This window comes from Triticum dicoccoides, chromosome 3A (assembly GCF_002162155.2).
Source record: "Triticum dicoccoides isolate Atlit2015 ecotype Zavitan chromosome 3A, WEW_v2.0, whole genome shotgun sequence".
Lineage (NCBI taxonomy): Eukaryota > Viridiplantae > Streptophyta > Magnoliopsida > Poales > Poaceae > Triticum > Triticum dicoccoides.
In genome coordinates, this window is record NC_041384.1 from 760,440,145 (window position 1) to 760,464,900 (window position 24,756).

Below are 24,756 nucleotides of genomic sequence, written 5' to 3' on the forward strand. Positions count from 1 at the left end.
GTCTCCTTGTGGATATCAATCCAATCTATTATTTTTCGTCAGTGGCAGAATTTCACCTCTTGATTTGGAGATGCTTTCCATAAGACCATATCAAGCTTATCCTTTCATTGTTGGTTTTTTAACGACAATTCCGTTCGACCCTTCTCCTAAACATGCCTTTTCAAGCTCTTTTGTGGCAAAAGTTGACATTTTCTTCTCCATTCTCCTATTTCAATTATCTATCTTCTATTCTTTTGTTCCGGAGGTATTGTGATGTTGCTCTTTTCAACCCATCATCTCGTTTTGTCAAAGACCTTGCTTTTTTGAGCTCATCCATTTAACCGGAGTGTTGTGTCCCTTTTGCTCAAGCTATTTCATTTTATCAAGTCTTCATCTCTTTTCAACCGAAGTGCTACCCGAGTCGGTTCTTTCTTATTCCTCTTTCTTAACGGAGTGCTTTCAACTTTGTTCTTCTCCGTTGCTTTCTTTCTTTCTTTTGCTCAACCTGTTCAAGGTTCTTTGGTCTCACTCATTTGTCAAAGAAGCAACTTAGGTTTACCTCTTCTCTTTCTTTTCCATTTTCCCTCCGGTGCCAGTCTAGATCTCGGGACGAGATCCTCTCCTAGTGGTGGAGTGTTGTGACCCCCCGAGACCCTTGCGCCAGGTGTCGTCCAGTTATTCACTATTGTTGCCTTATCTTTGCTTGCGTGTTGCATCTTGTCATGTCATCATATGCATTGCATCATCATGTTTTCAAAACTTGCATTCGTCCGGGTTTCCCCAGTTTCATCCGTTGTCCGTTCTGAGCCCAGACACAGTTGCACGCGCCCACGGCATGTCCGAAATATTATTTTATAAGTGTCCGGAAAATGTTCTCAGAATGAGATGAGAGTTGGCGTGCGGTTTTGTTATAGTGTAGGTAGACCGCCTGCCAAGGTTCATCGCAATCGGAGTTCGTTTGACGCCCCAACGTTCAACTATAGCGGCAGTATAGCCGGTCTAACGTCGGATGTTTTCGGTCTCCGGAAACAGTCACCGGGCGTCCCTCTCTTCTCTTCTCTCAGCTCGAGACCATCTACACAGCTCACTACCTACCGCCAGGTTCAACCTAACCTCTCTCGTCAGCCGCAGCCCCCTCGCGCGCGTCCGAGAGCTGTACCGGACCCGACCCGGATAGTCGTCACCGTTGGGTCCGGAACATCCCCAAACATCTGCAAAATATCCTCGTTTTATTTATTGGACTCTTTAGCATATTTTCTCGTCCGTCCGGTTATGATCGGAGGGACCAGATAGCCCCTAACCTTATCCTCGTGATGTATATATATATATACATTATCCAACCCTATATCCTAGGCGCCTTGTCCCATCCTTCCTTTCCCCCGCCGCCACCAGACCAACTCCCTTCGCTCATCGGGATCCTCCCTGATCCAATCCACCAACGAGCGCTCCCCCATGTCCCTCCTCGATCACCATCACTCGCAGCCACCCAAAAATCCTTCCAGTCACCGGGAAGCTCGTCGGCGCAAGCTCCTCCCATGCCCTTCCTGAGCCGAGCGCCATGGCCCCGCCGTATATCGCCGGAGCAGAAGCCCCTTGCCCAGCGCGCCGGAGCTGTGCCTCACCACCACCACGATCAGCTAGGCCACAGAGGACCAGGTCGCCATGCCCCTACCTGGCCCGCTCGTTCTCCGCACGAAGAAGGCGCAACGCCAGCACCTCGTCTGCCTCCCCTGCTAACACCTCGTCGCCGGGAGCCCCGCTTCAAGTCCCTGCCATGGCTGCTGCCCTTCTGCAGAACCTCGTCGCCAGGGATCCGTCGTCCCCACCTGCCTCCGTCCGTTTCCCCGCCCCCGGCGCCGTCTGCAGCTGTACGAAGACACCAGGGAGTCTTCGCCCCGCCAAGTCCCTCTGTTCGGCCCGCATCGATCGCCGGCGTGCGTCCCGCCGAGTCCCTTCGCCATCCCACGCCTGGAGCCGCGCCCCTCCATCCCCTGCGCCTCCATCTCTTCCTCGTCGCGCAGCTCCTCTGTTTTGTTCGAGCAGGAGAGGACGCGCGCGCCTAGACGCTCGATCCTCTGCTCGTTGACCCTCCGCGCTGACCCAATCGCCCAGCCTCTGCTTCGATCTGCCCACGAGATCCAACGCCAGGCCTCCTCTATTTTTTTCGAACGGGCCAAGTCCATGGTAAGCCCAGATCCAGCGCCCCTCCTTTTTTTCCTTCCACTGTTGGGCCAGCCTTTGATTTCGGCCCATATATGTTTTTTTTACAGATCTGCGGTTTTAGCATTATTCAGAGGCCAGCAGTTTTACAGTTTGGTCCCTAAACTTCATGCATTTAATAACTTCTCAATCGTGCATCGGTTTAAAATAATTTATATATGAAAAATGCTTAGATTTCTGTCTAGTTTCACAATATCCAACTTTCATGCATGTTTGAATTTTTTTAACCTACTGTTTGCATTAATTTGCTCCTATGCCATGTTAAAATGCTTTAATTCATAACTAAATAACCGTAGCTCGGATTTAAATAATCTTTATATGTAAATGGGGTGGAAAATGCCTAGTTTAACATGGTGGCATCACTTTGCATGTTTAACAACTCTAAAATTGTGTTTAGGGCAGAACAGTACCAAACCTTAAAATATGCACATATGGGGTTTTATCGGAATTGTTGTTGTTGTTTCCGACCTCATTTAAACTTGCTTAAATGCGTAGTTTTCTTTCGCCTCACCTCTTGCCATGTTTAAACAACATTTAATATTGTTGAGTACCTAACTGGGAGTGAACCAAATAACTGTTGTGGTGTTTTGTCAATATGCATCCCGATGCATATTGAGCTCCACTTAATTTGTAGGATTGTTTTGTGCATTTTGCCATGCCATGTTTCATTAAACCGGACTTGCATCATACTTGGTTGTGCATCATGCCATGTTTATGTGGTGATTGTTTACTATGTTGTTTGCTTTCTTTTCGATGTACTTCTCGGTAATCCGGTAACATTGCGTTTGTGAGCATCCGTTCGACTTCGTCCGTTTGTCCTCTTCATGGACTCGTTCTTCTTCCTTGCGGGATTTCAGGCAAGATGACCATACCCTCGAAATCACTTCTATCTTTGCTTGCTACTTGCTCGCTCTTTTGCTATGCCTATGCTGCGATACCTACCACTTGCTTATCAGGCCTCCCATATTGTTGAACCAAGCCTCTAACCCACCTTGTCCTAGCAAACCGTTGTTTGGCTATATTACCGCTTTGCTCAGCCCCTCTTATAGCATTGTTAGTTGCAGGTGAAGATTGAAGTTTGTTCCTTGTTGGAACATGGAGATGTTGTTCCTTGTTGGAACATGTTTACTTGTTGGGATATCACAATATATCTTATTTATTTAATGCATCTATATACTTGGTAAAGGGTGGAAAGCTCGGCCTTATGCCTGGTGTTTTGTTCCACTCTTGCCGCCCTAGTTTCCGTCATATCGGTGTTATGTTCCCGGATTTTGCGTTCCTTACACGGTTGGGTAATAATGGGAACCCCTTGACAGTTCGCCTTGAATAAAACACTTCCACTAATGCCCAACATTGGTTTTACCATTCGCCACCTAGCCTTTTCTTTTCCCTTGGGAGTCACGCTCTTGAGGGTCATCATTATTTTACCCCCCGGGCCAGTGCTCCTCTGAGTGTTGGTCCAAACTAGAGTCCTGTGCAGCGCCCCCTCGGGGAAACCCGAGGTTTGGTTTTAGTTGTATGGAGCGCTCATCTGAGTGTGCCCTGAGAACAAGATATGTGCAGCTCCTATCGGGATTTGTCGGCACATTCGGGCGGTGTTGCTGGATTTGGTTTATCATTGTCAAAATGTCTTGTAACCGGGATTCCGAGTCAGATCGGGTCTTCCCGCTAGAAGGAATATCCTTCGTTGACCTTGAGAGCTTGTGATGAGCTAAGTTGGGACACCCCTGCAGGGATTTGAACTTTCGAAAGCCGTGCCCGTGGTTATGGGAAGATGGGAATTGGTTAATGTCCGGTTGTAGGAAACCTAAAGTTGACCTTAATTAAAATACATCAACCGCGTGTGTTACCGTGATGGTCTCTTCTCGGCGGAGTCCGGGAAGTGAACACGGTGTTGGAGTTATGCTTGACGTAGGTTGTTCTAGGATCACTTCTTGATCATAGTTGTTCGACCGTGCTTTTGCCTTCTCTTCTCGCTCTCATTTGCGTATGTTAGCCACCATAAATGCTAGTCACTTGCTGCAGCTCCACCTCATACCTTTTACCCTTCCTATAAGCTTAAATAGTCTTGATCGCGAGGGTGTGAGATTGCTGAGTCCCCGTGACTCGCAGATACTTCCAAAACCAGTTTGCAGTTGCCGATGATACTGTATAGGTGACGCAACCAAGCTCAGGAAGGAGCTCGATGAAGATCTTGCCCTTTGTGTTGTTTCGTTCTAGTTGATCAGTAGTGGAGCCCAGTTGGGGTCGATCGGGGATCTGTGTAGCATTTGGGGTAGTCTTCTTTTATTTTGGCTCCATAGTCGGTCCCTGATTGTATCTGGATGATGTAATGATTTATTCATGTATTTGTGTGAAGTGGCGATTGTAAGCCAACTATGTGTCTCTTTCCCTTATGTATTACATGGGTTGTGGAAGATTACCTAACTTGCGACATTGCTTTCAATGCGGTTATGCCTCTAAGTCGTGCTTCGACACGTGGGAGATATAGCCGCATCAAGGGCGTTACAAGTTGGTAATCAGAGCCTTCCCCGACCTTAGTAGCCCCCACTGCTTGATCGAATTAGCTGACGAGTTGAGTCTAGAAAAAATGTTTTGAGTCATTTAGGAATTATATATCGGAGAGTTTAGGAATTCTTTTTACTCCCCAGTCCCTTCATCGCTCTGGTAAGGCATCCTGACATAGAGTTTTGACTCTTCCCTTCTCAAATTTTACAAAAAAAAATTAGGATCACGCGGGTATCTTCGAATCGTTCTGATCGATTTGTGATGAGAACGTTGTTGTTGGTGCCTCCTGTCATTTAGGGGTTGTGGCAGTGTCCCGGGGAGTTGAGCTCCGAGGTGTTGTCGTCATAATTTTATCGTTGCAGTTCTGGAATACCTGAGTTTAGGTTCGCCGACATCGAAAATCTCTTTTATGCAGTTGTTGGTGAGATAACCTCGACGCCACCCAGTACTGGGGCGGGAGTTCGGAGTATTGCCATAACTCGTATAATGGATGCTTTTCGAAGGTTGAGGTAGACGATTTTCGAAGGTTTCTTGGTTATGTGTTGAAGGATGGATACATCTGGATGTAGGATTTGCTAGCTTTGGGTGAGATATTATGCTTCCCCTGTATCCCCAACACCTGATTGCATAACCGGAAAATTTCGGGAGTTTATAAGTGGGAATTCAAGTAGCTCTTAAGATTTCTTTCTGACGGATGTATGATATGAAATTGGGGTTCGACGTATAGTGGTCCGCCTATTCACGGTTGGTTTTACAGTGGTCTCGTTGTGTCTTAAAGAGTCCTTGGCTATGCCGAGTCGGGGACACTTCGTATGTCATGTGCACTGCCTTGTACATGATGGTCCAGTACGACCGAGCCCGTGTAGGCCCCACCATGAAAACTTCGGACGAAATCTCTATCATATGTTTGTTCCGGCTTATTTTGCAAGCCAAGCCTTTGTTTTGTTTTGAGTTGTGGTATTCGAGTTGCTTCAGAGACAAGTGTTGATTCCATACCAATCCTAAGCGGTGTTCTCATATTTCTATGTGAATACTAATCCTTCTCGATCATCGAGTCTGTCATGTCAATCCTTTTTAACCGGTGTGCTTCTCTTCAAGTGGATCCGATCGTTGCAACATCCGCAAGATCAAGTATCAGTTCTCCTCAACGGTGCTCATTTCATTCGTCCTAAGCTGACTTTGTTTTCCCACCCTCCCACCCTTTTTCTTCAAGGGCTCATATATCTTAATCGAGTATCCATTTTATTCATGTGAAGACTCTTCATTCTTGTCTTTGAATGTTCTTATCCGGTGATGCTCATGAAGATACTAACGGAGCCTCAAGTTCATCATTATTCATTCTTTTCATCTCCGGTGGATTCAAATCAAGCTTTTGGTGTTGATCATATCCTTTTCCTCGTTTTAGAAGTTTTATCATACCGGTGCACCTCATAATCTTCCACTCTTCGCTATTCTTTTGTTCCGGAGTGCTAAAGATATCTCAGAAGATTCGTGTTTCCACTCTTCTTTCATTCAAGCTATTTCGAGGATGTTATATCATTCAAGCCATTCAATTAAAATTGGCGCAATCTATCTTTTAAATCATTCTATCGGTGTTTTCTTTTGAGTGGGCCCTAACCCACAGGTCTTTTCCCAGGATCTTGCCTGACTCTTCTTATTTTCCCGGATCTATCCTAAATTCGTTTCAAAGTTTGACGTAAGAATGAGTTATCATCAGTCAAATGCCTTTCTCCAAGATCTTTCAATTTCTTTTCATCATTGGTTCAACCTCTTCGTTTTTTGGGATTCTCCCGGAGTGCCTCAATAATTCATGATGGTGTTTCTCATCGTCATTCTCAGATTTTGGAAGACCGAAGAAGAGTTTCTCTTTAATCTTGCTCCATTCTCTTCAAGACTCGTGATTCTAGCTTGTTGCCATCCTCTCATAATTGTTTTGATTGTCAGAATTCTTTTCACCCACCCGAAGCATTTCATGAGTTGTTTTCCATTTATTTCCTCCGAAGGCCATCTTTTCAAATATTATTCATTCTCAGCTTTCAGCCATCATTCTCCAAATCTTACTGGTGCGTCATTCAACTATATTCTCTATTCAGTTCGTGATCCCTTCGTTCTCAGGTATCTAAATCCTCTCAAGCATCTTCGTTCATTTTATAATTCTTCCCGGTGTTTCTTTATCTTTTCTTCGGTCATTTCAATTCTTACGGTGGTTCTCCCAAGATTCTTCTTCCTTCGTGTATCATATCAATGCATTCGTGCTTTTCAAATTCTACCGGTGGTTCGTTGAAGACTTTTCCAAGTTTGCGCCATATCTATCTTAATCCTTTCTACGAGAATAAGTAGTATGCCAAATCCATTGTTGGTCATCAATTTGAATTGAAGGATAAGCATAATGTAATTCTTACTCTTGTTTTCATCCAAATGATTCAATTCGATATTCCGGAGGTTCATCATATCACATTCTCGGTTCGAGATGCTTTATCTTGTCTTTTCCCGGTGTTCCAAGCTCTAATTATTACGGAGATCCATCTGAATCATTACAAGGTTTCACCTTGTGTTTCCGATTTCTCTTTATTTTCCTATTCTTTTTTGTTTACGGAGTTGTTGATAAAGGTTCTACATGGTGGTTCATCAAGATTCGTTTCTAAGGAGCTCAAGTTTTCTTCATCTTGCTATCCGGAGTGCAATTCTTTCAACCGTATCATTCGAGGTAGTATTATGTCTTTCTTGATAATTTGAGTTCATGTTTCATGATTCACATGTTGTCAAGAATGAGGTATCTTAAATCCATTAATCTCTTCATTGGAGTTATCCTGGGTTATATTTCACCTAAACCTTTCCCTAAGGATTGTTGCTATTTATGGTGCTCATAAATGACCCAAGTTCTTCTTTCATCCTTCCGGTGAAATAGTTTCTCGTCTCCTTGTGGATATCAATCCAATCTATTATTTTTCGTCAGTGGCAGAATTTCACCTCTTGATTTGGAGATGCTTTCCATAAGACCATATCAAGCTTATCCTTTCATTGTTGGTTTTTTAACTACAATTCCGTTCGACCCTTCTCCTAAAGATGCCTTTTCAAGCTCTTTTGTGGCAAAAGTTGACATTTTCTTCTCCATTCTCCTATTTCAATTATCTATCTTCTATTCTTTTGTTCCGGATGTATTGTGATGTTGCTCTTTTCAACCCATCATCTCATTTTGTCAAAGACCTTGCTTTTTTGTGCTCATCCATTTAACCGGAGTGTTGTGTCCCTTTTGCTCAAGCTATTTCATTTTATCAAGTCTTCATCTCTTTGCAACCGAAGTGCTACCCGAATCGGTTCTTTCTTATTCCTCTTTCTTAACGGAGTGCTTTCAACTTTGTTCTTCTCCATGCCTCGTCTGCCTCCCCTGCTAACACCTCGTCGCTGGGAGCCCCGCTTCAAGTCCCTGCCATGGCTGCTGCCCTTCTGCAGAACCTCGTCGCCAGGGAGCCGTCGTGCCCACCTGCCTCCACCCGTTTCCCCGCCCCCGGCGCCGTTTGCAGCTGTACGAAGACACCAGGGAGTCTTCGCCCCGCCAAGTCCCTCTGTTCGACCCGCATCGATCGCCGGCGTGCGTCCCGCCGAGTCCCTTCGCCATCCCACGCCTGGAGCCGCGCCCCTCCATCCCCTGCGCCTCCATCTCTTCCTTGTCGTGCCGCTCCTCTGTTTTGTTCGAGCAGGAGAGGACGCGCGCGCCTAGCCGCTCGATCCTCTGCTCGTTGACCCTCCGCGCTGACCCAATCGCCCAGCCTCTGCTTCGATCTGCCCACGAGATCCAACGCCAGGCCTCCTCTATTTTTTTCGAACGGGCCAAGCCCATGGTAAGACCAGATCCAGCGCCCCTCCTTTTTTTCCTTCCACTGTTGGGCCAGCCTCTGATTTCGGCCCATATATGTTTTTTTACAGATCTGCGGTTTTAGCATTATTTAGAGGCCATCAGTTTTACAGTTTGGTCCCTAAACTTCATGCATTTAATAACTTCTCAATCGTGCATCGGTTTAAAATAATTTATATATGAAAAATGCTTAGATTTCTGTCTAGTTTCACAATATCCAACTTCCATGCATGTTTGAATTTGTTTAACCTGCTGTTTGCATTAATTTGCTCCTATGCCATGTTAAAATGCTTTAATTCATAACTAAATAACCGTAGTTCGGATTTAAATAATCTTTATATGTAAATGGGGTGGAAAAATGCCTAGTTTAACATGGTGGCATCACTTTGCATGTTTAACAACTCTAAAATTGTGTTTAGGGCAGAACAGTACCAAACCTTAAAATATGCACATATGGGGTTTTACCAGAATTGTTGTTGTTGTTTCCGGCCTCATTTAAACTTGCTTAAATGTGTAGTTTTCTTTAGCCTCACCTCTTGCCATGTTTAAACAACATTTAATATTGTTGAGTACCTAACCGGGAGTGAACCAAATAACTGTTGTGGTGTTTTGTCAATATGCATCCCGATGCATATTGAGCTCCACTTAATTTGTAGGATTGTTTTGTGCATTTTGCCATGCCATGTTTCATTAAACCGGGCATGCATCATACTTGGTTGTGCATCATGCCATGTTTATGTTAAAGCCATCAGCGCTGAGATAGGCCAGACTGATTACAACGCTTCACGCAAGCACTCCCGTGACTTTGGCTCTTCATCCGGCTCTGGAGCTCAGAAGCGCCAGGTGTGGATCCCAAGCACGGCACTGCCACCCAGGTTCATCCCGAGGCCATCCTTTGAGGCGCCTTGTCCCAACCAGCAATTTGCACCGCCCAAGCCCTATGGTGGCCCTGCTGCTAATGTTGCTCCACGCCCCAATGTGGTGACATGCTTCAAGTGTGGAGAGCCGGGTCACTATAGCCGAGAGTGTCCCCAGAACAACAACCCCAATCAAACTGGGGAGTCCGCTGGCTGTGGTAAGCCCGCGGGAAAGACTTTCTATGCCAAGTCGGCCACCACTTCACGTGGCCATGTCAATTATGTTTCAGCCGAGGAGGCTCATGAGGATCCTAACGTCGTCCTTGGTATGCTCCTTGTTAACTGCCATCCGGCATCTGTTCTTTTCGATACTAGAGCATCTCATTCATTCATATCCGAGAGCTATGCTCGATTGCATAACACGACATTCTGTGACATGCCTTCTACCATGGAAATTCAAACCCCTGGCTCTAGATGGCAAACTTCTAAAGTAAGCCATGGGAACGAAATTCTTGTCGATAGACTTGTCTTCCTTGCATCCTTAATAGCTCTCAAGTCCTTGGACATAAACATCATCTTAGGTATGGACTGGATGTCAGCTCATTATGCTAAGATCGATTGTGCCACTAGAACCGTTCAACTTACTCACCCCTCGGGCAAGACATTTAATGTCTTAACTCGAGTGGCCAAGCGCCAACTTTACTCCCTAAATGCCAACCCCCTTCCAGACCTTGAGGATGTTCCGGTAGTACGAGACTTCCCGGATGTCTTTCCAGAAGAACTGCCAGGTGTTCCACCTGACAGGGATGTCGAGTTTGTGATAGACCTTGTTCCAGGAACCGTTCCAATCTCTAGAAGACCCTACAAGATGGCACCCTTAGAACTAGCCGAGCTTAAGAGTCAACTCGATGAGTCCTTGAAAAAGGGTTTCATCCTTCCTAGTTCCTCTCCTTGGGCTTGCCCCGTCCTCTTCGTTAAGAAGAAGGATGGAACGGATCGAATGGTTGTGGATTACCGACCTGTCAATTTGGTCACCATCACGAACAAATACCCGCTTCCCAGGATCAACGATCTGTATGATCAGCTCGCTGGATCCTCAGTTTTTTCCAAGATGGATTTGAGGTTGGGCTACCATCAAATCAAAATCAGAAACAGGGACATTCCCAAAACGGCCTTTGTTACTCGTTATGGCCAATACGAGTACACCGTCATGTCCTTCGGTTTAACCAATGCCCCGGCAACCTTCTCTCGGTTAATGAACTCGGTTTTCATGGAGTACTTGGATAAATTCGTCGTAGTATATCTCGATGACATACTCATCTATTCCAAGAATGAAGAGGAACATGCCGACCATCTAAGGCTGGTATTGATGAAACTTCGAGAGCATCGCCTTTATGCCAAATTCTCCAAGTGTGAATTTTGGTTGCCAGAAGTAACCTATCTAGGCCATGTAATCTCTGGCAAGGGTATTGCTGTCAATCCTGAGCGAGTTCAAGCCGTCCTTGATTAGACTCCACCTGAAACGGTCAAGCAAGTTCGGAGTTTCCTTGGCCTAGCGAGCTATTGCCGCCGCTTCGTCGAGAATTTCTCCAAAGTTGCTAAACCTCTAACTGAACTCCTCAAGAAAGATAAAAAGTTCGAGTGGACTCCACAGTGCGAGTTCAGCTTTCAGGAACTGAAAAGACGCCTGACATCTGCTCCCGTACTGGTACCACCAGATTTCTCCAAGGACTTTATTATCTATTGCGACACCTCGCGACAAGGACTAGGTTGCATACTCATGCAAGATCGTCAAGTAATTGCCTATGCTTCACGACAATTACACCCACATGTGGAAAATTATCCCACACATGATCTAGAGCTTGCAGCTGTAGTCCATGCACTTAAAACCTGGCGACATTACCTTCTCGGTAATCGTTGCGAGATCTTCACCGATCACCAAAGTTTGAAATATATCTTCACCCAACCAGATTTGAATCTCAGGCAAAGACATTGGGTCGAGTTGATCTCGGATTACGACTTAGGAATAACTTACACCCCGGGCAAAGCCAATGTCATGGCCGATGCACTAAGTCGTAAGTCCTATTGTAACAACCTGATGTTACAACAAAGTCAACCACTTCTCCATGAGGAATTTCGTAAGCTTAATCTTCACATTGTTCCTCGGGGATTCCTATCCACCCTGGCAGCGAAACCTACCCTCATGGATCAAATCATAGCTGCCCAGAAGCGTGATAAGGGCATATCTCGGATTAAGGAAAACATTGCTAGAGGAGTTGCTAAATGTTTTTCCATGGATAAGCGAGGTGCTGTCTTCTTTGAGAACCGTTTGGTGGTTCCCAAGAAACACCATCTACGCCAGTTGATCCTTAAGGAAGCTCATGAATCCCCTCTCACCATTCATCCCGGTAGTACTAAAATGTATCAAGACCTACGCCAGAGGTTTTGGTGGACTAGGATGAAGAGAGAAATCGCTCAATACGTTGCTAGCTGCGACGTCTGTCGTCGTGTTAAAGCAGAGCACCAGCGGCCTGCTGGCACGCTTCAACCTTTGGCTATTCCTGAATGGAAATGGGATAAAATCAGTATGGATTTCATCACCGGGTTTCCTAGGACCAAGAGAGGGAATAATGCCATCTTCGTCGTGATCGACCGACTTTCCAAAGTAGCCCATTTCCTACCTGTTCATGAGAGTATCAGCGCTGGCCAGCTAGCCGAGTTATACATCTCCCGAATAGTGTCTCTTCATGGTGTTCCATTGGAAATTAACTCAGACCGTGGGAGTCTCTTCACCTCTCGATTTTGGGAAAGTTTCCAAAATGCTATGGGAACTCGTCTCTCTTTTAGTACCGCCTTCCATCCTCAATCAAGTGGTCAAGTAGAGAGAGTCAATCAAATTCTGGAAGATATGCTCCGAGCTTCTGTTATCTCGTTTGGAATGAGTTGGGAGAAATGCCTTCCATTCGCGGAGTTTGCTTATAACAATAGTTATCAAGCTAGCTTGGGCAAAGCTCCTTTCGAAGTTCTTTATGGACGAAAATGTCGAACGCCTCTTAACTGGTCAGAAACCGGGGAAAGGCAACTCCTTGGCCCGGATATGATTCATGAAGCAGAAGAGCAGGTTCGCGAAATCCGTGAGAAATTGAAAACAGCCCAATCTCGTCAAAAGAGTCTATATGATCGTAAACATAAGCCTATGACTTATGAAGTCGACGAGAAGGCCTACCTTCGGGTTACTCCGTTAAAGGGAACCCATCGTTTCGGTATCAATGGCAAATTGGCTCCTCGTTACATTGGACCCTTTCGCATTCTTGCCAAACGAGGAGAAGTTGCCTACCAATTGGAACTACCTCCGCATCTTTCCAGAGTTCACGATGTCTTCCACGTTTCACAACTCAGGCGTTGCTTCGCGGATCCTATCCGTGGAGTGGACCATGAAACGCTTTATCTACAAGACAATCTCTCTTATCGGGAATATCCCGTTCGTATCCTTGATCAAGCCGAGCGTACCACTCGACGTCAGAATATCAAGTTTCTCAAGGTTCAATGGTCACACCACTCCGATAAAGAAGCCACTTGGGAAAGGGAGGATCGTCTTCGACTTGAGTACCCCACCTTCTTCCCGGAGGATCCTAAATCTCGGGACGAGATTCTTTTGAGTGGGGGTGAGTTGTCACACCCTAGCTAGTTCAAGCATTAGAATGTGCATCATGTCTAAATTCTTCTTAAATTTGAATTGGGGAAGACAGAACCCCCAACACCCCCCTGGAAACAACTAGGGTTTACTAAAATTATTTTCAATGAACCTGAAATGCCCTTCTAAAAAGTTCACCCTCTTTGTCTTAGGTTAGAACCTCTGGCAAAATTGGTGCACAACTTTCTAGGTCATCAGAAGGTCATTGAATTAAATCATAAGTATTTGAATTTGGGCATTTAAATGCTATAAAATAATTTAAATGCTCAAATAATTCTGGGAATAAATGTTTCCTGTTGGAAATATTCTAAACAGAGGCCACATTTATTTTCAGGATTTTTGGAAACGTTTTAGTATTTTATTTAAAGCTAAACAGTTGCAGTTAAATAGAAAACAGAAACAAAAATCAAAAAAAGAGAGAAGAAAGCCCACCTGGGCCTTACCTGTGCTGGCCCAGCCACCTGGCTCGGCCCAGCCTGCTGGCGCTGCCAGTCGTCGTCCTCCTCGCGCCAGAAGGACGCGGAGCGCGTGGCCGGCGCCCGTGGCCACACGCCGGCCACCTCCTGCTTCCGCCGACGCCCGGGAGACGCCCTGAAGTGCCACGCGACCCCCACGTCTTCCTCTCATCCTCGCTCACTCCCCCCCTCGTCTCCCTCATCCTCTCCCACGATGGCCGAGCGCGTCCCTCGCTGCCGATCGCCGTAGTTGCCACCACAGCCACTCCCTTGCCCCTCCGATGAGCCCATTAGCTCCGCCTCGACTCCCTCGTCCTCCCCACTGAGCCACGCATCGCCGGAGGCCCTACATCGCCGCCTTCGCTCTCGTCTTCAACCTCGGGCACCCGAGCCATCTCCGGTCGATTCGCCACCGCCAGGACCTCCCCGAGCTTGCTGACCCCCTCTCCGACTCCGCTTTGAGCTCCTCTTCCTCTTCCCCTAGCTCCCGTGCTCGTTTGGCCCCTGTAGCCGCCGTTTCCACCGCACCCGAGAGCTCCCCGCCGCCGGCCATGGAGCCGTCGTGGCCAGAGCCACTATGGCTCGAAGCCAAGCTCGTAGTTGTTCTCAGTGCAGCACCAGGAACCCATAGCCACCACCAGCTCCTTCTCCCATGCACCGTAGCCTCGAAACCGTCCTCACCCGAATCCGGCGACCGCCAAGCTCGTCGCCGGCGACGTTTCCGGCCACCCCGAGCCCAACTACCACCACCAAATGCTGCGGCTCATTCCCAGCTACCCGTAGATGGTCTCCGCCATCGATTTGGTCGCCTGAGGGCGTTTTCCAAAGCCCTCCGCCGTCTCGGCCTCGCCGGCGACTCAACGCCAGCGGGATTAGCCCTGTTGACCGGTGGTTTGACCACTGACGTGGACTGGGTGGGCCCAGGTTGACTCCTTTGAGTCAATGACAAGTGGGCCCCCCCTCTGCTAATTATCCAGATTAGTTTCTAACTAAAATTAGTTAGTTTAATTAGTATAGTCACTGACTAGTGGGCCCCGCCCAGTAATTAGGCTAACTAAACGTAGTTAGTGCACAGAGTCACTAACCAGTGGGCCCCACCAGTCAGGTTTGACCTGGGCTGGTGCCTTTGACTCGCTGACGTCACAGTGACGCAGTGCTGATGCAATTATTCATTTACTGTAATTATACGTATTTAGGAAATTCCAGAAAATGTTTAAAACTTCTAAAAATCATAGAAATTCAACCATAACTCCAAATGAAATAATTTATATATGAAAAATTATCAGAAAAATTCAATCTATCCATCTGTAATGGTTTCATGCATGACAAAGCAAGTTTACCTTGCTGTTTAAGAAGAATAAGGAAATGCACTATTAAGGCCATGTTTAATGAGCTAATATTTGAATCTTTGATTCAAATGAGTTCATTTCTTTCTGTTATAGCTTGCATTAGGCCAAGACACATTCATATTGCCATGTCATAGCATGCATCATATTGTTGCATATCGTCATGTGTTGATTGTGTTCCGACGTGTTCCTCGTGGTAGGTTCTGCCTCCGAGGATATTCACGAGTATCCAACTGAAGGGAAGTATCCCACTACCACTCCATCAAGCAAGCAACCATTGATCATTCCGATACAAACCCATGTTCTCGCTTCTGCTCCTGTTTACTGCATTAAGACAACGCGATTCAAACTGCTGTGTGCTACGGTAGTTGAACCCTTATCCTCTGCATGACCTGTCATTGCCACAGTAACTAGATGAAACCCACTAGCATGTGTAGGAGTTGATTGAGCCATGTATGTGATTCCTACCTTGCTATGCCTTCTATGCTTAGAGTTGTGTCAGGTCTGGTTCATCTGGGTGATGGGCTGGAGTGAAATGCTTATGTCGGTAATGTGCGGAATGTGTTGAACATGCTTTGGTAAAGGAATCGATGAGAGGCCATGTAGGAGTACATGGTGGGTTGTTTCATTGAGGCCGCCCCTAAGAACTGAGATCTGTATGCGTGATTTAAGATTCAGCTACTACCACACATTGGGCCCTGAAATATGACCCCGCTCGACTTACTGACCCCTCTCGCCTCTGTCCAGGAGTTGCAACTAGTTTCTAGTGTTTGTAGGACATGTGTTGGCGGCCGTGCGTAGCGCTGACCCTAGGGGTGGGCTATGATGCGGTAGATACACCGTGGCCGGGTATGCCGAGCGCCCGTTTGGCGTCTCGGGACCCTGTACACATCGTTTGGGGCCGTTGATGACACCCCGGCTGGATTTCCTTGCGGATGGAACCTGAATAGGCGATAAACCTGGACTAGAGACTTGTGAGGTTAGTCAGGTCGTGGTCTACACCCACGTCGGTTTTCGCTTGAAGTCTGCCGAGCACATGTCGTGTGCAGACGCTAAGTGGTGGAAACATGTGTGACGAAGTACACCCCTGCAGGGTATAAAACTATTTGAATAGCCGCGTCCACGGTAAAGGACTACTTGGTTGCCTATACAGTTCATAGACAAGTTAATGGATACTACTAAAAGACTCAAGATAAGTGTGAGTTCCGAGGATGGCCCTCTCGTAGGATGACGAGGGAGGATCCCCGGTGGAGTATTGTGTTGGTGAGTAGTGGACTCGTGTGCGAAAACTATTTTACTGGTGAAGTTCCGTAGGATAGCTTAGCCAAGAGTCAAAGCTGGCTTGCTGCATTAACCCCACCACCTTCTTGAGAATAAGCATGTATAGTAGGTTCTGATGTCAGACTTGCTGAGTACCTTTGTACTCATGTTTGCTTAATTACTGTTTTCAGACGACAACACCGCCCCCTCCGATGGGTTCTACGTAGACCTTGACGTCAATGAGTGACTAGCCACCCAGGTGGTGATCCTGGCCATGGAGGGCCCTATGTAGATAGACAGGCTTCGAGAAGCCTTCTTTCTTTCTAGAGTCTGTACTCAGACTAGTTGCTTCCGCATGTGCTTGTATGATTGTATGACTTGAGTGTCGGGTCATGTGACCCCTATCTGTATGACATGTTATGTATGGCTCTCTGGAGCCTTTAAATGAAGTACTTGAGTTGTAGAGTTTTGTTGTGGTGCCATGTTGTATGTACTCATATCGGGCATATTGTGTGTATGATTGAAATGCTTGGTATGAGTGGGATCCGACAATCTAGTTGTTTATCCTTGGCAGCCTTTCTTATGGGGAAATGTAGTCTAGTGTTCCCCGAGCCATAGTAGTCCGCTACAGCCCGGTTCACCGGAGTCCTGCTAGCCTAGCACTACTGTTCAGGACACTTGACTGGCCGGCATGTGTTTCACTTCGTTCCTATGTCTGTCCCTTCGGGGAAATGTCACGCGGTGATTTCCGGAGTCCTGCCTAGCCTGCTACAGCCCGGGTTCCCCGGAGTCCTGTTAGCCCAGTGCTACAGCCCGGAATCACTCGTTGATGACCGACATGCTCGATGTGATTCATGTATGCCTGTCTCCATAGGTCTGTGCCATTTTGGGTTCACGACTAGCCATGTCAGCCCGGGTTCTCTGTCATATGGATGCTAGCGACACTATCATAGACGTGAGCCAAAAGGCGCAAACGGTCCCGGGCCATGGTAAGGCGACACCCATGGAATACCGTGCGTGAGGCCGCAAAGTGATATGAGGTGTTACCGGCTAGATCGATGTGACTTGGAATCGGGGTCCTGACATCACCAACCGACGTGTGAGGAGCAGCGGCGTTGGCGGCGAGCTTAACGTGCTTCTGAATAGTGTCGTCCAAGGTTGCCCTGCGCTCCAAGAAGGCCAGCGTCCTATCGTCCTCCTCTTGCATGTAGTAGTCCTTGTGGACGATTTACGCGTAGACGTGGGTGATTATGTCCATGGTGTCTTGCTGCGCCAGGCGTTGCGCGGCGAGCGCGACCTCGAGGTGGACATTCTCCGGCGCGACGACGGGCAGTCGCAGGGCCACCAGTGCGTCGAAGAGGTTGTTACCATAGTGGCCGTTGAGGGTGGTGGGCATCGTAGAGCCTAGGTACGTCGGCTGGAGGCTTACGTCAAAGTTGTCCGCAAGCTTCTTGACAACAGTGAACTTGTCGAGGAAACCGACGAGGACCTCGTCGAACAAGGAGACGAAGCTGTCGTCCAAGCGGCCCCTCGCCCTGGCATCCTCAAGTAATACTCCCTGGAGACGTTCCTCGGTACCGGGCCGCAGGCCGGCGTCGTGGACCATCTGGCACAGTCGGCTGATGCTCGCGCTAATCGCCTCCATGGGTCTAGCATAGCTTCTAGTCAACTGATCTTGCGATTCGAGTGATCACTCAGCCCTTGGTTAGCATGCGTAGGTGCGTAGGATTTCATACTACTCCTCGGCCCTCTACTGCACCTGCCTTTGGCTGTATGATAGGTGGGCCAGCCACCCCCTGGGGCCACGTGTCATTCACCCAAAGGCAGTTGCCGTAAGTCAATGAAGCTGCGTCCCCCTTCGTGCCAGTGCAGTATAGTCATCTCACCGGACCTCTAGTTGGGGCCAAGCGAGAGAAGTTTGATGTTTACTGGTTTATTGGCCCCCTTTGCATTTTGCGCCAAGTTTTGACCTTTGATTTAACTAATAAAATGTTAATGCATGTAAACAAAAATGTTGTGTAAGTCACCTTACGAAAACCAAATAATCCCAAAATACTTAGGCACGGTGCATTAACTCCCTCCTGGTTTCTTATTTCGTGACATATCAACCAATGAGAGATGTGGGCCGTGCATGCTTTCAATGACTTGAGACTACCAAACATGACATGCAGTGTTTAGTTCATTGCATGTAATCCTATTAGTACTCTAGTTAGGAGTAGCAAAAAAACATTATGTTCTCTCGCCGATAGGAATAAAACACCATGTATTTATTTACAGAGGGAGTAGTACATTTTTGGTGACATGCATTACTAGATATTGCTAGTCAAATACTAAAATCTGGATGGACGTGGTAGTACTCCTAAATCTAGACGGTGGTGCTACTAGTACTAGTAGTAGTACTACCAATGTAGGAGTAGTAGTAGGAGTACTAGCACTGTACTATCCGTTGGTCAAATTATTACGTGCTGCTCCTCACAGTGAAGTGACAAGACCCTGCGTCGGAGATGACACCTGAGTATGGGCACCGTGTTCGGCATACCATAGTCAGCCTCACCGTCTGTAGTCACTATCATCATGGCTGTAGAGCTAGCCTGCTTACAACTAGCCCTGTTCGACATAATTTCCCGTGCGTAGATGCCTGTGCATTGCATAGAACACCAAGATTGGGGGTGGACGGCTCCAGCAGTGGCCATCGCGCCAGATTTTTCCATGGCCTTCTACTCCTAGATGTGGTGGGGAGGAGATGAGGCTGATTGTGAGAGACAAGGAGTTGTTTGTAAATATGGAACAAGTGCGGGCATCTTTTTGCAAAAATGGAGAAGCTTGGTTTGTATGCGTCAGATCTAGATCCGACGGCTATTGGTGAAAGATGGGAGGCACAACATCATCACCAACTCAGGACCTGTTTGATTGGGAGGATTTTGAAAATGCAGGAATAGGACACGGCACTATTACAAGTTTCAAACTGATATTACAAATGTTAGGAGTAATGTTGCACCTACGAAGAGGGAATTACTAGGAAGTTTACGTAAGAACTTTCGTTACTTTAGGTGGATGCAACATTATCGTACAAACTAAAATCCACCGCCCTGACAAGTCACTAATGGGCAAATAAGTTTTCGAGTCTCTGGCCACTTGATGTTTCAAAAACAAATTCAGCTTCTACGAAGAAATGAGCTCCATCATGTACCCGCGCGGGTGTGGCCGGGCACGAAGCGTGAGAACGTGCACAGTGCACCTATTCTCTTCTTGTATATGTACACCACCTACGTGGGGTTGTGTGAGAGAGATACAAACCTAGAGAGATATAGTGTGTGGGTTCTTGAGAGTTTTTTTTGTGGGGGGGTCAATAAAAAAATTTAACATATGCAATGTGTGTGAAATAGAGTCCTGGATATAACATATATATAGAGGGGGCGATCCATGAGAAGGGAGTGGAGGTATCATCGGCTTGAGGTGTCCATAGAATTGAAGAGAGGGATGATGCGCGTGTGTGTGTGTGCATGCGCGATCTATAAAGAGTGACATCGAATTTGTGTGTGCCCACGTCAAAGATATAGAGTGGCTGACCTACTGGAACGTGAGATGGGACATGTGCAGTTTGTCTCTGTGGCATGGATACCTACCTGCAGCGCTCGACTATCGGTGTGTGGTGGGGGAAGAGGGAGGCCCAATTAAATATAGAGGTACAATGGCTGGTATATGTGTGGAGGAGGAGAGAGGCCTACCTCATGTATTAGGGAGATCGACCTGCCTCATGTATTAAGGGAGATCGATCGGCATCCATGCATATGTGCAGGAGATGAATAAGGTTGGGAGAGAGACAGAGCTAGAGTGTTGGAGGGGGTGGTAGTGGAGTTGCTTCTAACAAATGGTGGGATAGGCTTGCTAGACAAACGGAGGGCATGCCCGCAATATCAATAAGAGAGGAGATGGCTGCTTGTTGTCTGTGCACGTGCGTCTGAGAGACGGGTCAGGAGGCATGCACGAATGATGAGGGGGGACGATGTGGCTGTGGTAAGCAGACGTAACTACATAGGAAGATCAATCGCCCTTTGTAAGAGAAAGGAGAGACATAACTTTTGGGGTACGCCGATCGATGGGGGGTAGTTAAAGTCGGTCTAGGTATATGTTGGTAGATCGATCGGTATACATGCATGTCTGTGTTAGAAGCAAATGAGGCACGAGGAGAAGGATAGAGAGAGAGGGATGCATGTAGGAGGTGGTATAAGAGGCATACTCTATCGAGGGGGAGCAGTGTGCGAGTACGAGAACGACGAAAAGAGTGGTGGGAGTGAGGCATGGACGGTGAAAAGAGAAGAGGGGAAGCTTGTGTTTGTGCTAGGCACACCTGGCTAGAGAGGCATATCGATCGATGTGTGCCGTAAAGAAGGAGCTGGGGGGCCTACACACACCATGGGTGAACGACCTAAAGTGAAAAGACGAATTTGCGCGATGGAGCTAAAGAATGCTAAGGGAGGGTGAGAGGGATGCGGGCGTGTGCATGCACAAGAGAAAGTTAGCGCTAGCTACAAAGATAAGAGGGTTGTGTGGGTGTAAAAGACGAACAGAGATCATATCTACTTCATTATAAAAAGCGAATTCGGATATTTGAAGAATTTATCATAGTGTTTCAAACCGACGGATGTGTGAATATATATAATGGTGATACACATGGTGTGGTTATGAACATGGTATACTACATGTAATATATTTTATCCCTACTCTTATAAAAAAGGAGTTGTTGATGACAGTGTGCCTGCCATCGTGCATTATAGGCCGTCTGATTTATATCTGGTGGATAGCAAGGAAACTATGATGGTTGAAGTTGGCAACAATCATGATTGTAGATTCTTATTAAAATAGAGAAACGAATTTAAATTTAGTTCGAATTGCAGCGGTAGTATAGACATTTGGAATGCACTAAAATGTTGGTATGAGTAGGTTACATGCATTATATAGCAAGCGAAAAAATTTAATCGGACATAACATGGATTCATACTCCCTCCTTCCATCTATATAGGGCGTAATGAGATTTTTAAGACCGCCTTTGACTATTGACAAGATTAATAGTACATGACATGCACAATGTGAAAATTATATCATTGAAAGAACCTTTCACAGACGAATTTAATGGTGTGCTTTGTGTAAGTTGCATGTCATATATCATTGCTCTAATATTTGGTCAAAGTTAGCATCGAAAAACGCATTAGGCCCTATATAGATGGAGGGAGGGAGTAGCTTTGAATAGCATTTGTATAGTAAAACGGGGCAAGATTCTCTCTTTGTGTGGTGTGAATAGTTTTATTTTTTTCGTTTTCTTTTTGGTTGAGGGAAGTGCGAATTGATTTGGTACGTACAAGTACAATATTACTACATGTTAGGCTTGTCCCTAAAATTCAACCCGTGTCTTGTTATATCCCGAAAATTCAGATATCGTGCTCCCAAATCTGGCGCCTTCACAACCCGCGCCTTGCTATCCCGAAATTACAACGCGCGCGAAAACTTCCTCCAGCTGCCAAATCCCGACACGTGAAATCCCCCTTCTAACCCTGAGCCGAAAGGGCCGCTAGTTCAAATCGGTGGGGGTACTTTTTTAACACACCCTACATTTTGTACAAGCGCGTTCCTAAGTCATGGTTCACCCTCCTCCCATCGCCCCCTTTTCGCCATTCGAAATCCCAGGCCGCCATAACCTCTCCGCTCCAGCCGCGAAACCCCACCTCCTCCGTCCGCCACGTCACCGCTGCCAAGCCGGAGCCTCTTCCCCGACGACGTCGTCCACCGCAACAGCTCGACGTCCCTCGTCCACCTCCCCGGATGAGGATCCGTCGTCCATCTCGTTGTCCCGCCGGTTCAGCCGTCCCGTCCTCCACCTCCAAGGAGCTGATCCGACGATCACCTCATCTATCGCGGCTACTCCATCCCCACAGCGTCGCCTTAACCTGCTCCACCGGAACCGCAGCATCTTCACCGACTCCTCGGACGAAGCCGAGGCCTACTCGGTGCCACCAAAGAGGTTGTACACTCATCGCATCGCACATTCTCCTTAACTCGACCTCCCGGCGCCGACGGTTCTCCATCCCGCACCCCCATGGAGCGGCTACCTTGAAGCCGGCGCCGTGGGCGACATCTCCACGGCGGCTCTCCCCCAGTGCGAGGCCCCTTCGGCGGCGGCGTCCATACCAGTCGGATCTGCTGCTGCTACTCCGGCTCTCGCTCGATCGCTCGCTCGCCCAACTGCTGCTGCTGCTCTCCCCCTCGCTCGTGCTGCTGCTCTGCTCCGATTAAGCCACAGTTCAGTCGACTGAATCGACTTTTGGGTCAGTCGATTTTCAGGGGTTGGGGGGGCTCGCCGGAGTTAAGGAAGAACCACCCGCAGCAGGGACGAGGGCTCGCCGGAGAGGTACCCCACTATCTATCTTAGGCTTCAGGGTGGGGGCGGGGGGCCTAGAGGGCTGGCCGGGGCGGCAGTGGCGAGTAGTTTCGCGGCGGTGAGGCGGCGCTGGGGCCGGCGGTTCGGCCGGTGGTGGTTGGCGGCTCAGGGGGGTGCAGGTTGAAGATGAACTGCAGGCCCTCCCTAAACTACATGTCAGCCTCTCTGCTACCATTGCATTCAGTTTCGACAGTAGCATTCAGATTGCACAGTAAATTTCAGTTTCAACAGTTAAGTTTAGAGTCAACAATTTTTACCTCATCTGTTGTAGTCAGGTGGTTTTTGGTGATGGTAATTTTACATCCATTTTACATCATCTATTGGAGATGCTATTAGAATCCCACTTGAGATTGACGATGTCTGTCTTGTGCTGCTTCAGCCTTGACGTCTTACGGCTCACTAGAGCTGCTCCAACGACAGAACGATCCATCACAACAGAGTAGTGCCATAGACTCCGTCTACAGATTCCTCAGATCTTCCTCCACACCTCCGACAGCCACCTCTGCCTAAACTACTTCAGCGACCAACCCAATGATGCTGAGGTCAACACGGCTGCGACAAAGAGGTTGTACACTTGTTGCATCACTTATTACTATACATTCACGTCGATCCATTAGGGCTATTTTGGTTCAACGGAAAAACATCGATCCACTAGTTGTTACCATCACTCTAAATTTCGGCATGCTCTCCTTACATAATCTCACCATATTTTTGAAGGAAATATGCCCTAGAGGCAATAATAAAATTATTATTTATTTCCTTATATCATGATAAAAGTTTATTATTCATGCTAGATTTGTATTAACTGGAAACATAATACATGTGTGAATACATAGACAAACAGAGTGTCACTAGTATGCCTCTACTAGACTAGCTTGTTAATCAAAGATGGTTATGTTTCCTAACCATGGACAAAGAGTTGTCATTTGATTAACAGGATCACATCATTGGTTGAATGATCTGATTGACATGACCCATTCCATTAGCTTAGCACCCGATCGTTTAGTATGTTGCTATTGCTTTCTTCATGACTTATACATGTTCCTATGACTATGAGATTATGCAACTCCCGTTTGCCAGAGGAACACTTTGTGTGCTACCAAACGTCACAACGTAACTGGGTGATTATAAAGGAGCTCTACAGGTGTCTCCAAAGGTACATGTTGGGTTGGCGTATTTCGAGATTAGGATTTGTCACTCCGATTGTCGGAGACGTATCTCTGGGCCCTCTCAGTAATGCACATCACTTAAAGCCTTGCAAGCATTGCAACTAATGACTTAGTTGCGGGATGATGTATTATGGAACGAGTAAAGAGACTTGCCGGTAACGAGATTGAACTAGGTATGGGATACCGACGATCGAATCTCGGGCAAGTAACATACCGATGACAAAGGGAACAACGTATGTTGTTATGCGGTCTGACCGATAAAGATCTTCATAGAATATGTAGGAGCCAATATGGACATACAGGTCCTGCTATTGGTTATTGACCGGAGACGTGTCTCGGTCATGTCTACATTGTTCTCGAACCCGTAGGGTGCGCACGCTTAAAGTTATGATGACAGTTATATTATGAGTTTATGCATTTTGATGCACCGAAGGTTGTTCGGAGTCCCGGATGTGATCACGGACATGACGAGGAGTCTCGAAATGGTCGAGACATAAAGATTGATATATTGGAAGCCTATGTTTTGATATCGGAAGTGTTCCGGGTGAAATCGGGATTTTACCGGAGTACCGGGAGGTTACCGGAACCCCTCGGGAGATATATGGGCCTTAATGGGCCTTAGTGAAAAAAAAGGAGAGGCAGCCAGGGCTGGGCCATGCGCCCCTCCCCCCTAGTCCGAATAGGACAAGGAGAGAGGGGGCCGGCGCCCCCTCCTTCTCTCTCTCTCTTTTCCCACCTCGCGAATCCTATTCAAACTAGGATTGGGGGAGAAGACCTACTCCCGGAGGGAGTAGGACTCCTCCTGGCGCGCCCTATGATGGCCGGCCGGCCTCCCCCTCTTGAGCCTTTATATACGGAGGTAGGGGCACCCCAGAGAACAACAAGTTGATCCACGTGATCATATTCTTAGCCGTGTGCGGTGCCCCCTTCCACCATAGTCCTCGATAATATTGTAGCGGTGCTTAGGCGAAGCCCT